Source organism: Lycium ferocissimum, chromosome 9 (assembly GCF_029784015.1).
Source record: "Lycium ferocissimum isolate CSIRO_LF1 chromosome 9, AGI_CSIRO_Lferr_CH_V1, whole genome shotgun sequence".
NCBI lineage: Eukaryota > Viridiplantae > Streptophyta > Magnoliopsida > Solanales > Solanaceae > Lycium > Lycium ferocissimum.
Genome location: NC_081350.1, coordinates 3,730,870 through 3,742,863, shown reverse-complemented (window position 1 = coordinate 3,742,863; position 11,994 = coordinate 3,730,870).

Here is an 11,994-nt window from a genome sequence, read left to right as displayed (position 1 = left end):
TCATCATTTCAGACTCAACATATAAATATATAATCATACTCGGGGGTCGGAAAGGTAGGCATACTAAGTTCTTTCAAAAAGTCGTTGGCACTGTACAAAGGAAAGTCGCGGGACCTACGGATGAGCGTCAACCCAATCCGAGCCCGCCTATGAAAATTAAAGTCATTATACGTTATGGAATCATTTACAAGCATATCAAAGCAATCCGGTTCTGTCTATGAAAGTTACGGACGTTCGTAGTTACAGAATCTTTTTCAACAAAATCTCTTTATGCAGCTTTTAAAATCCAATCCTACGGAAGACATGGGGACCATAATCCGACCATATTAAAATGCGAACATCAAGAAATGAATAAGACTCATATGTATGCTCGGATCACAGGAATGGAATTGCCCCAAGACTCGTAACGTATCATAGCTTAGCCATATCTAGGACATGCCAAAAGAAGGAAAGGTAAGCTTTACATACCTCATTTGCTTCCTAGGCTAATCCAAACTCAAGTCTCGGCTGCTCAAAATCTACAATAAGGACATTAAGTACCAAACATTAGCCATAAGCACTTAAGAATCCAATCCCAAGCCATCACTTTATTTACGTAAATTTGGTAAAAGATTTCCCCTATAAGTTCAACAACCCCGAGAATTCAACTCGGCCAATATTATCAACAACAATACCAACAACCATTCCAACAACATCAATAATGAATTAAACGCATTCTAACATTAGTAACTCCTTTCTACATAATTCGACGACATTCCATAACATTCAATTCAACTACATACTTTCAAGCTAACATCCACGCTCACAAGTTCAAGTACCAATCCAAGATCATTATTAAGATGCAAGAACATTTTAAACAATCCGAACAATGATCAAAACAAGCCAATCCAATGCACACCCTCACCCGAAACCATTCCAATTCAACAAGAACATTACTCACACCTTTCTTTCTTCCAAATTCATAAACTACACCAACAATCCACACGATTAACAACATAATTCTCATAATTATAGAAACTACATTAAAATTCCATAAGCTTCTAAAAACAGCCCATGACAATTACAACCTCAACTTGGATCATGAAACCTTCATTTTACATTATGAAATTCACAACAACAACAACCAAAACATACTAAATAGAATTAATCCTTCACTTCTACACACATGCACCTATTCGGCCAAGCTCCAACATCCATATTTTTATGAATTTCATTCATTTCTACACTCCACAACATACACAAACCATCCATAACATATGAAAAATAAGATTGAACCTTACCTTTTTCACTCACTTCTTCACACGGCTAGGCTTGAGAACTTCAAGAACAAACACTCTACTTGCTTCAACAATCATCCCATGTTAATAAGGACCTTCCAATTGGTAGGAATGCTAGGAAAAATAATTTTATTTGGTGAAGATTTTTGGTCTTCCATTTTTTTCTCTCTCATGGCCGAATGGCCTACGATGTTTTTTTCTCCAAGGTTCTCAACTCTTCTAAGGGGTGAAGATGATGAATGAAGATGAATTAGTCATCTTCCTATGCTTATATAAATCACACAAGTGTACCATGGCCCACACCCCACACATGGCACACATATGGCCATTTTCATGAAATATTAAGTTTCCAAAATTTCACTTCTAGCCCTTAATTTTCATGAAATGCTTAACTTTTCATAATTCACTTTTAACCCCAAATTTTCCTTATTTCAAATTTACCCTTAACACTCCATAACAATGAAAAGATGAATATGCAACTTGTGCATTAAAACAAAATCAACAAAAACCGAAAATTGAAAGTCCTGTCCATAACTTGTCGCAGCCAACTTAAAATATTCCAACGTACAAAATAAGGGATATAACATCATCGACTTTGATAAGTGTAGAGGATCCAGGAAAAGCTTCGATGTTGCCAGTTTCACTTTTCGCCATAGCTGTGCAAGGAAGGGAAAGGCCAATGCTGGGAGTTGATTCCCAAGACCAGCGAATAGTACAAGGCCTTCCGAGAAACCAAGGAGTTTGCAGCCTGAGGACCCTATTAACCAAGACTTGACGGCATCTTCGGAGCAAGGTTCAAATAAAGGTGGTGACCAGATCAGACAGGTTAGTATAATTGGTATATGTGTGGAAGTTCCGGGTGGCAGTATATAACCGATAGAGGGATAGCAGGAAGAAGAATTTTTTCATCCCACGTTAGAGCGATTCGTGCCAGATCAGGGTTCTAGAGTAGGGCCATGGAGAGGCTCACATCCGTTGGAGTTTTAGGACCAGAGCAACTAATGATGGAAGGTATATTTGTCGCTTTGATAAAGTGTTAAAATTAAGTAAGTATGAATTGAAATGTTTTATGTTGTGCAATAATAGTAAGTCATAATGCCTCAATGATTATATTCAGGAAAGTAAATAGAGTACCATTAAGGAGGAGTCTTAAGTGGAATCTGCCGTCAGACGGTGGGTTAAAATGGTGAATATGTTGATAAATGGTGGAAAAAGATATGTGGTAATAAGGCAATGGTATAATAAAACAGGAAAGGTATATGGGGGGAGCATAGTTTGATGGAGAGATTATATTTACAGAATTACAAATGATGGGTATCAAGAGGAATCCGTAAGATATGAATGACTTGTAAGTAAAAAGAGATAGTACAGTATGAGGGGATGAGTGATGACGCCAGGTAAAATTAGTGTTATATTAATGTTTATAACCCTTGAGTGTGGTGTCGACATATTATATGCAATTCTGTTAAGATAAATTTTGGAGTATTATTAATGGAACTTAAAAAGAAGAGAAGTTTGATGGGATTTTCAGTTAGGCGATAGCAAACCACTGTGGTTATACTGTGAGTGGTTGGCGACCTTATAAGCATTTTATTAATGAGACATCGATATGATTGGATGGGAGTTGTAACTTCTCCTCGAGGTAAGACGTGGAAAGGATACTTATGTGTTAAATATGACCCTTGAGTGTAAATATGCTAATGATTTACGTGCAAAAAAAAATAAAAAAGGAATTACGGAAACAGAAAAGAGTATCAGTTATAAGGATGATGATGCTTAATGTATAAAGGGGATAGGATGCAGAATGTAGGATTCGCCAATGATAGTTTTGATTTTGAAAGAAGGGGTGAAAGAATGATGTACGTTACACAATGAGCTAGATATTGATGAAGGCCTTCTTATTGTGTAGAGTATTTTGGCGAGGATGTGTTACAGAGGGACTAGTATAAGGGTATGTGAAACATTAGTTAATTCGCTGGAATGTATAAGACAAAAGTAGGACCAAGGTATGGAAATTTCTTCCTCCAGAAGTTTTATCACCACAAGATTATTGAGTTAGTAATACAAGACTAAATAGCTAATGAAGGAAGTGAGTCATGTTTTGAAAAGAATTATTTGTATAATGGACATTGGATGAGTTTGAAGTCGCAAATTTATACAAAATACGCCCTTCATTGATGAGACAAACTTGTAGTCTAAAGGAAGCCTGCCTAAAGAACGAGCGTTTATGTAACAAAGACAAGAAGAAATATTAACAATCTGGGCACATTTTTGAGAATAAAATTTTGTGCTAGATACCATTATAGTAACGAAATGGGAGAGCAAGTAATAGGAGAAAGATGATTTCTGTAAGGATGGTAAGGAAAATTATGAAGATCCCTTAGATTAGGCCCATCCAGGGCCAGTACGTCTATGAGAATATGTGACCCATTACATCTATGTGTAACTGACTAGATAGACTTAGACGACGAACAGTCACAACTTTGATTAGTCGCGGAAATTACTAGAAATAAGTACTTGCAAGAAAAAAGAGAGCTAAATAGGATGTCAAATATAGAGTAGTGGGTTAACACCTTAAGGGGGAAGACGAGACGACAAGTATTGGACGAAGAGGATGCTTTGTTAGAAGATGGAAAGGTAATGACAAAGGAATTGGAAACCACCTCAAAGGGATATTATGCTCGCAGGCCGATAAGGTGTAAGGACAATTTGATGACAAATGTAATCAGTCAGTCATATGCATGACTAAATAAAGATTGAGAGATAGTACTCTAAGAAAGGAATTATTTGAAGTTTCAAGATAAGGGTGTAATAGGAAGTTCAGTAATGGAGAAATAGAGAAGGATTGAGTATGATGGCACTCGAAGTAAATAATGGACTAAGATAAGAAGTTATGAAGTAGCCCCCCGCGAGCTAGACGTGGTGGGATACGAAGTTCCAAAGATCATCGCGGTAACGGGTTGGGAGGCATTGTACAGGGAAGCCTTAAAGGCAAAAGCATTCGAGTTAGAATCTAGTTACGTCTTTGTTAAGGGAAAGATGCGGGTTGAAATGAAAATGAACTATTCGAAGAAACGCGAGTACTTGACAGTAACAACATACAATGAAAAAAAAATGTGCATGATTATCTAGAAGCGGAAGCCTATAGATTATACGAGAATTCCAGGCATAGAATATTCAGGACATAAAGGAATTAAAGTCGTGTTGTAAGTAAATGGAATAAGATGGACCTAAATGAGGAACTAAAGGCTAGTGGTCGTAGTGAAGAGGATAATGGGGAGTAAGTTCGTGTAAGGCAACTTCATTGCATTAATATGAATAAGGATAGATCTAGTGCCAGAATGGATACGTTTATTCTGGAAGGTAGCAAGGGTATGAAATTACATACCGCAGAGATGACATAAGTATATAAGAGGCTTGCTAGGATCACGATAGAGCTTTAACTGGTAAAGTGTAGTGTAGTCGAGGATAGCAATAGCAAGATATGATATATATTGGTAAACCTGAGTAAAGACATCGTATCTTAGATATGGTATATCTCTAAAAGCCAAAGCTCGAAAGAGGATTCACGAAGGAGTATCTCAGCAAGATGGATTCTTAAGAAATCAGAACAGACTTCATGTTAAATATATCAAGGGTAAATGGTCTATTCAGAGGCAACAAAGATGTATCATGACCTTAGTGGATCGATAAAAAAGAAATCTCACATAGCTTGTGATTCGTTAATAAATAAACAGAAGCCTAAAAGATCGATGCAACATATGGATATGTCGTTGAGGAGTGAAGGAATGATCAGTGATTTTATGATTGTAAGGAATTATGTACGCTATATATAGAATTGTCCGGTTACCTAGTGTCTCTGTTTGTCCGATTAAGATGCCCAGTTCTCCACAAGTGTGTAACACTCCGTAAATCCGAGTTAAGTGTGGAAGTGTCTTGGAGAATCGAACTCTACTATTTTTGGTTAATGTAAAATATGGCCAAAGAATACGGCCCGTATTTTGAAATATGACCTGTATTCCTTTGGTGCATTTCACCACCATCCTAGGTTGCTCACTGTTTTTTCTATCATAAAATACGGCCAGAGAATACGGCCGTATTTTGAAATACGGTCCGTATTTCTAGGCGTATTTCGCCCGCCACCAGATGAGTATATATATAGCAGGTTCAGTTAATTTTATCACTTATTCACATTCTCATAAACCCTAAGGACGATTTTTTTTTTCTCCAAGTCTCCAAACATTAAGGTAAGAACATCTTTAACATTATTAATCAATCCTAGCATTAAACCCGTGATCGTAACATGATTCTTGAATGAAAAACCTAGGGTTTGCAAAGTAATCCTTCTCCAAGTAACTCAAGCTAGGGTTTTGAGTGTTCTTCAATAAGAAGGTGAATTGTTAGGATACATAAGGCTTAATTAAGATATGTCTCTCTTTTAAAAACCTTATTTTCGATGTATTTCTTTTGTTCAAAAGTTCTTTATTGAATAGAGAGGTGAACTTCTCATACTTTAGAACCCTATTTCATGCTTTGGTTGTGGTTGGTGTGCATGAGGGGACAAGCCCATATTAAACCTTGATTGTATTATCCTCTATATACTTATATGAAATCATAATCGTTTTCTTCTATAAGAGATGGTCAATAAAGACGGCTAAGGGTTGGTAATAATGTTTTCATATGGAACTATGACTTTGAAATCTTGGTTAAAGAAGTGTAAACTTTTTCAAGACGCTCCTTGAAATGATTTATCTTTACGATATGGCATAATGATGAACTTTAATGCTAATTGATGGTGTGACTCCTTTGAGACAAATTGTGAATTGGCTTCTATGCTATGAACTTTATTGTTGTGTTCTGCCTAGCTACTCGGGAGGAAGGGTAGTCATAATGGATCCTAGTATGACAATTGCCTAGCCATTCGGGAGAAAGAGTGGCCACTATCGGGTTCGCTACCCGGAGTGTGGTTTATGCCTAGCTATTCGGGAGGAAGGATAGCCACTGAGAATTACATATTCCAGTGTGGTGCCTCGTGTTTAGGGGAACCTCACGGTCATTCCTTCGATGTGATTGATTCTTGGGCCTCGTATTGGCATGTGTGATATTCTTATTTTCCTCGGTTCGTTGACAATCATGATCTATTTGAAAGGCATAATTGAAAGTTGTAACTTGACAAGAGACTTTATAGTCGATTTTGATGATTCTTATTGAGATACACAAGTTGAATAACTGTTTTTATATTGGTTTCACATGGGTTTCAGAACTGATTTCTTTAAGTAATATTGTACTCTATTTTCGCATTACTTGTTGTCCCCGAGGCACTCATCGAGTATAAAGTACTCAGGCATACCATTGTAGTTTTTGATGGTATGTTAGGTAACGGAGAAAAGCAGGTTCTTGATGCTTCAGGCGCTTAGGAAGGGCTTGTTGTTGCTGCTGACTTGATGAGCCCACATGTTCATTCGTGGGACACCCTCATTATATTTATTCGTTATTTTTACCATTTTAGCGGGTTGCGTCACGATGTGTTAGACAATCATTATTTATCTTAGAAGCTCCCTAGTATATATTCTTGTGGGTAGATTGTCGAGTTGTTTAACTGTTCGGCATGTGATACGTTTTGATTAAGTTTATGACATTAAAGACTTCCGCTGATTTAATTCGTATATCATGACTCGTTTGAATTTATTTTATAAACTGTTGGAGGTGATATTGAACCTGGCGGGTTCAAGTGTTAATAGTGCATTGTTTAGGTTCTTAGTGTTGTTCATGACGTCGGATGTCGGTCACGTCTAGGGTGGGTTTTGGGGCGTGAAAAAGTGCACGAAAGTTAGTACGTTGGAGAAGCTTGAAGGATATGGGTTACCCCATGTGCTTTCCTTGAGATAAGTGGGTAGGTAGAGCCTGTTTTCGGACGTCTAGGGATATGTTATGAATATGTATACTAGACCTTTAAGAAAGTTGGGATGACCAGTTAGTGTGGCTTGAATTTGCATATCAGATGGACCGTATGAACCCTTATTAAATTGTTTAAGATTTGGAATTTTATTCTGAAGGGATTTATGAGATTTGACAAAGAGAACAAGTTTACCCCTGAATACTTTAGACTTCACAAGATTATACATAAGATGGGCTGAAAGGCCTACGAGATTTACCCTCAGATTTGAAATCTACATATCCAGTCTTTTACACGTCTATGCTTTGCAAATGTATTGAGAAATCCCCCACAGTTGTACCAATTGATGACATTCAGATTATAGAACAATTATCGTACGAGAAAGTTCCTACTACCCTTTCAGATCGCCAAGTTCTAGGTTCATGGATTGAGAACCAGAGATGTCACCTCGGTAATAGTACTATGAAAGAATGTAAAGGTAGAAGAGATGACTTGAAAAGCTAAGAAAGATGTGAGATCCAGATATCGGCATTTGTTTCCACTACCAAAGGAGATCCAGACTGAGATATCATTATCTTCAGGTGCGTAGTGTTTCGTTATGTATAATTACTGGTCGTGTGAGGCAACTATTGTTGTTGTTATTGTGGACCTGTATGGCATTATATAGTTTGGATTGATATGTGGCAGGTTGGTAGTAGTACAGTTACATAGAAAGCTCTGCCAAAATTTCCATGAGATCTCTGAAAGTTTAACATTCGGGGACGAATGTTTCTAAGAAGGGAAGGATGTTACACCTCGTAGTTTTGTATGTTGAGATTCATTAGATGTTACTTATCCTAGTCTTGGACACCGGAGTTATCTTCAAGATTATATGAGATTATAAATGTCTATCTTATGGTTATGAGGGTTTAAGTTCATGTTTAGTAAGTTATGGAAGGATTGGAGAACAAGTGAATTGAAGAAATTAAGTTTGTCGAAACTTTTGGAAAAATTGGCAGAATTTTGGACAGGTTTTTTGGTCCAAATTGAGAGAGGTATATCTCTTAAAATATGAGGAGTTATAGAATGCATAACCTATGTAAATTCAAGTTTAGCAAGTCTTATTTCCAATGCAACTGACAAATTGCAATTCTGAGAAGTACGGGATAAAGTATGGCCCGTACAAAGTTGTACGGCCCGTACAAAGTTGTACGGCCCGTACAAAGTTGTACGGCCCGTACCTCATTTTCCATAATTTTTCAAAATTTTCTAGAAAGTTGGAATTTTGAGACGGGATGAATGTAGGGGACATACATTGAAGTACGTCCAGTACATTTTGGCCGTACTTTAAGTCAGTGGAAATTTTTTATTGGCCTATAAATAGATTTCCCACGACTTGGGGATTATTTGTTCACCAAAACATAACCCTAGTGACCCTCTAAGCTCTCTCCATTATCCATAAACGTCCCAAATCATTTCAAGAGAAGATCAAGCTCCAAAATCTCCAACTAATTCATGCAAGGTGTTGGTTCTTGCTTCTAGTTGAAGTTGTGGTGACCAAGTTTTGAAGTAAGTTGTGTGGGTTGAAGTTCTTCAATTTATAATGTATATTCTTCACTCTATTACTTAATTTAATTTAAAGGTTTAACAAGTCTTAAAATTGAAAATAGTTATGGTGCAAAGGTCATAAAGTGTTGTGTTCTAGTTGTTGAGTTCATGGACTGTTTTGAGCATGTTGTGGCTATGTTGTTGAGCTGATTTCCATGTATATGAGTAGTATCTAATGTTGCTGATGTGTTGATGAGATTATGCTCCTTGATTGGGAAGGAAAAGAAGTGTATATTGTTATTGTATATTGGTATACTTTGGGTTGTTTGGTGTATAACCTTTTTATGGATAGTGAAAGGAGTATTTGAGGACTCTTGTAAGCTCGTTCTTGTTATTATGGGTTGTTGTATATGTTCTTTGTGGCTAAAGAATAAGGGGAAGTGCTGGCCGTTTCGTTTTAGAATCAAGTTTTCGTTGATATACTTGACATACTAGCGCCATCTAAATTTGTACATATATTCCTTGTTATAGGATTGGCATGCTAGTTGTAATGAGCTCAATTGTTGGATTGGTTGGACGACTTGAGGAATGTTAAGACTGTCCCTTTCTTTCTTCTTGGCATGATCCTTATAAACAAGACGTACACATAACGTTCATCTATAATAATCCTAATCTTAGAGTTAGGGATGATCCATTTGATTCATGTTCCATAATATATCTTCAGAAAGTCTTTCCTTCAGATTCAATATGATCTCTAGAGTTACTTGTATTCTTATCATGTTCTGCATTGTATTTTATTTATATATATGCATATACAGGCCTGTGACCCCTCAGGCATTATATATATATATATATATGAGGTATGGGGAAGGTGACAGCGTTATATATGCACTACAACCTGAAGAAGAATCTTCTCATATGAGGATAATAATGATGATGATGATACCCATAGAGGCCTATATGATACTATGGGATGCCCACAGAGGCTTGACAGGCGTTATATACGCACATGTATATGTATACCTCATGCATGCATTTATGTACATCATTGATCCAATGAGACAGGTCAGACATACATGTTGTATTCATTATATCCTATGTTCTTTTATGTCTCCTTCTTATTAATCTCATACTTATTACTTAATACTTTTGTCAAATGCCAGTGTCCCTTTTTAGGGGTGCTGCGTTTCATGCACTGCTGAGTCTTGATATATAGGTTGGAAGCTCTCATTAGGATGTCGGGTCGACGAACGGTGCCGTGCACTCACTTATTAGGAAATGCTTGTGAATCAGCATGGTTACATATGTATATGCATGGGTATAGTGGGGCCCTGTCCCGACCTCGTTATGTCATGTATTCCAATAGAGGCTTGTAGGCAGTTATGTATTGTTAGATGTTGTATGGCCTTGTCGGCTTCTATATTATTGCATAGATGTGTGTGAAAACGCATCGTCGGCTTGTCGATATGTCCGAACTTGTTATGCCAGCGGTACCTCGTAGCGGCCAATGGCCCACTTTATGCTTTATGATTATGTTATGGATGTTTGTCTAGTGGTACTTGGCAAGTAGGGCGGTGCACAATATGTCTCGAGGGTTGGGTCGTGACGAGTTGAATATATTCTATATCATACCTACTAGTTTCAACAACCCATTTTGTTAACCTACCTGAAAGTTCGGGTTTATGAAATATATTCCTTAACGAATAAGTTGTTACGACACAAATAGGATGACACTGAAAGTAAGACCTTAATTTCCTAGTGGCAGTTATTAATGCTAAAGCCAATTTTTCCAGATGAGGATACGTAGTCTCGGTGCTTGCCAAGGTCCTACTAACATAAAAATAGGAAATTCCATACCCTTAGGGACCAAAACTGTACTTACCGCTACTTTAGTTACAGCCAAGTGCAAAAGAAGTTGTTCATCCGCCAATAGTTTAGATAACAAGGGTGCACTTGAAAGATTCTTCTTCAAATCTTTTAAAGCTTGCTGACATTCTGGTGTCCACTTCAAATCCATTTTCTTTTTTAAGAACGAGAATAATTGATGACTCTTTTCAGAAGATTGAGAAATAAAGCGGCTTAGTGTTGCCAACCTTCCGGTCGTTCTGCCTTGCTTCCTTTTCGTCCTCCGACACCTGCGGGATATCCTCTGTAGGCCTTTATTTTGTTGTTGACCTCGATCCCCCGATTGACACCAAATCCCATTTTCCACGAACTTTCACGAATACCGTTTTACAGATTGACATATTCGACCTGAACACCTCAATTGTTTCCTGTAAGTGACTCAAGTGGTCCTTCGAACAAAGAGACTTAACCAACATGTCATCCATGTAAACTTCCATGGTCTTACCAATTTGATTTTCAAACATACGGTTAACTAAACGTTGATAAGTAGCTCCCACATTTTTTAAGTCAAAAAGCATAACATTATAGCAAAAAGTACCATATTTAGTAATAAATGAAGTTTTTTCTTGATCATCAAGGTTCACATTATTTAGCATGTCATGTCCTGCCATTGCATCAATCATCTGATAAATGTGCGGTAAAGGAAATGAATCCTTCGAACATGCTTTATTCAAATCTTTGAAGTCTATACACATTCTTAACTTATTTCCCTATTTAGTTACCACCACTACATTTGCTAACTAATCAGGATAAATTACTTCCCTGATAGATCCTATATTCAACAATTTAATTTACCTTCTTTGCAAATGTTCTTGTAATTCGGTATGGGTCTTTCTTTGTTTTACGGAGAAAACCTTATCGGGTCCCAGTAGGTTATAGGTCATTAATTAAGATGCCTTTCATGTCTACGGGACCCGAACAAACAATCGATATTATCGTTAAGAAATTTAATAAAATCAGGTTTGAGCTCGAGGATAACCGGTGCACAATACATCACAACCATTTCTGCAGTGGCAGTCGAAAAGACAATTTGCTCAGGATCTCGAAGTGGTGGATTTTTGTCACGACCTGACAGGTAGGTCATGACGGGAGTCGGACCATCGCGACCAAACACCCTAAACTCGTATACGAAACATCTTCCCGAACATCGAAAGGCCCCGAAAATGGCATAAAAATACGATCTCGTAAGAGGGAAAGCTGTTACACCCGGGATAAATTTTCATTCGTGCGTGGAATTGAATAAATGAAGGAAAAGGATTACGGTGTCGGATCGATGAAGTGTCGGGTGGTTTCGAGAAGGACCGAAGTCGACCATATATGGAGCAGACCACTTCGTCGACGAACGGCACCGAACGAAAGGATCGCTCGTCACGGATGCGACGCCTTTCG